We start from the raw sequence: 2,191 nt of genomic DNA, 5'->3' as shown, positions 1-2,191 counted from the left end.
GAATCTCTGTATAGGAGCTTTTACTTTTGGGAGGCGAAATATGTATTTTGCAGAAATGTCCTGCTTTGGTTAATTGACCACCGACTTTAACTAGAAAAAATTATAGCTAATTTTCTGACTCTTAAACATCCTCTTATGTGAAATCACTCGATGAGCTTTGCAGTTAGGCTTGCTTAACATTGATAATTTCTTACTTAGATGTCACGTCTAGCCCTGGGATGCTCATTAATCTAGTTGAAGGGATCAGATGCAGTTTTGGTGAAAGCAGATGGAAATGGAGTTTATGTTCTTCAGCAATTGGTCAGGAGGAGGAAGATTGATCTAAAAGAGAAAAAGTTGTATAAGCCAACACTTTAATGAGTGGAGAGATTATCCTAAGGTCTACTTTGTATTGTAGACAAACTGATATTAGCTTCTAACTGGGACTTTAACTTACGAAATGGGAATGACATGGCAGTGACTTGCTTTCTAACAAAGCTGCAATTTGCATTTCCTGTCTCCTCACATTCTTCTTTGTAATCCTTGTTAACTGGGAATGTGACATTGAGTAAATTCATAAAATAAATATGGAGATTGTATTAGGCTAAAAATTACTTTGAGTTGTTATGCTTTGTTTAGTGTTCAGTTAGAGTAACTGAATCCACAAAGTTCTCGTCTTTTATCCTTGGAATAATCACAAGCTGGGCTTCCACTGGCTGTTCCAGAAAAGAAAGTATATTTGGTTAGTTGTATGTGCATGAGTGTATAAGCAATAGGAAATATAAGTATTTTGAATACATATAATAATATGCCAGTATTCAGGATTTTCATGGTCTGAGGCAAAATCATGGCTTAGGAATGCTTTCAGTTTGACTTTTCACTTACCATTTCCTTGTGACCTAGCTTCAGATTTGGACTTTTTTCTCCTTCTTTGTTTAGCCACCCTTGCCAGTTTCATGTCATGTGCCAAGGCATGACAAGATAGTGTTTGTAGCCATCTAGGGGGAGAGGATAGTTTCTGGCTGCTGTGAATTGATGGGGGCAGTCAAGAGGTTGATTTCTAGCTAGGATTTTTGCACAAGTATAGCAGGAATCCCTTGCATGTGCCCAGTAGAAGCAGAATATTGTATTTCATGAACATTAAGATACTAGGGTCCTCTTTTCTAGCTAGAACCATGGAGGGTGTTGAAGAGAAGAAAAAGAAGGTTCCTGCTATGCCAGAAACCCTTAAGAAAAAGGGAAGGAATTTCGCAGAGCTGAAGATCAAGCGCCTGAGAAAGAAGTCTGCCCAAAAGATGCTTCGAAAGGCAAGGAGGAAGCTTGAGGTCTATGAAAAAGCAAAGCACTATCACAAGGAGTGTAGGCAGATGGACAGAACTGAAATTCGAATGGCGAGGTTTGCAAGAAAAGCTGGCAACGTCTATGTACCTGCAGAACCCAAATTGGCATTTGTCGTCAGGATCAGAGATTTCAATGGTGTGAACTCGAAGGTCTGAAAGGTGTTGCAGCTTCTTTGCCTTCGTCAAATCTTCAATGGAACCTTTGTGAAGCTCAACAAGGCTTCAATGAACATGCTGAGGATTGTAGAACCATATATTGCATGGGAGTACCCAAATTGTAGAACCATATATTGCATGGGAGTACCCAAATTAGTAAATGAAGTAATCTACAAGCGTGGTTATGGCAAAATCAATAAGGGAATTGCTTTGACAGATAACACTTTGATTGCTGTGTCTCTTAATAAATATGGCATCATTTGCATGGAGGATCTGATTCATGAGATCTATACTGTTGGAAAGTCCTTCAAAGAAGCAAGTGACTTCCTGTGGCCCTTCAAATTATCTTCTCCAGGAGGTAGACAGAAAAAAAAGACCACCCATTTTGTAGAAGGAGGAGATGCTGGCAACAGGGAGGACCAGATTAACAGTCTCATTAGAAGAATGAACTAAGGTGTTTACCATGATTATTTTTCTAATCTGGTCAGTTAAGAAACAGTACGCGCTCTCAAACTGAAAAAATAAAAGATACTAGGAAATTTGGTCAGTTAAGAGTATATTAAGGAGTATGTCAGTCCTGCCCTTTGGAATTCTGAAACTTTTTCTTTTTGAAATGGAGTCTGGCTCTGTCACCCAGGCTGGAGTGCAGTGGCACAATCTCCACTCACTGCAACCTCCACCTCCCGGGTTCAAACGATTCTCCTGCCTCAGCCTCC

The 2,191-nt window shown here is 39.7% G+C and overlaps 1 pseudogene; it reads left to right on the top strand.

The window, feature by feature from the left end:
• The first annotated feature begins 1,154 nt into the window (after positions 1-1,154).
• LOC105521832 lies at positions 1,155-1,928 on the top strand (annotated as a pseudogene).
• Positions 1,929-2,191: the final 263 nt, after the last annotated feature.

This window comes from Colobus angolensis, unplaced genomic scaffold (assembly GCF_000951035.1).
Source record: "Colobus angolensis palliatus isolate OR3802 unplaced genomic scaffold, Cang.pa_1.0 Scaffold41, whole genome shotgun sequence".
NCBI classification, from domain to species: Eukaryota; Metazoa; Chordata; class Mammalia; order Primates; family Cercopithecidae; genus Colobus; species Colobus angolensis.
This window is presented reverse-complemented; position numbering and strand designations above follow the sequence as displayed.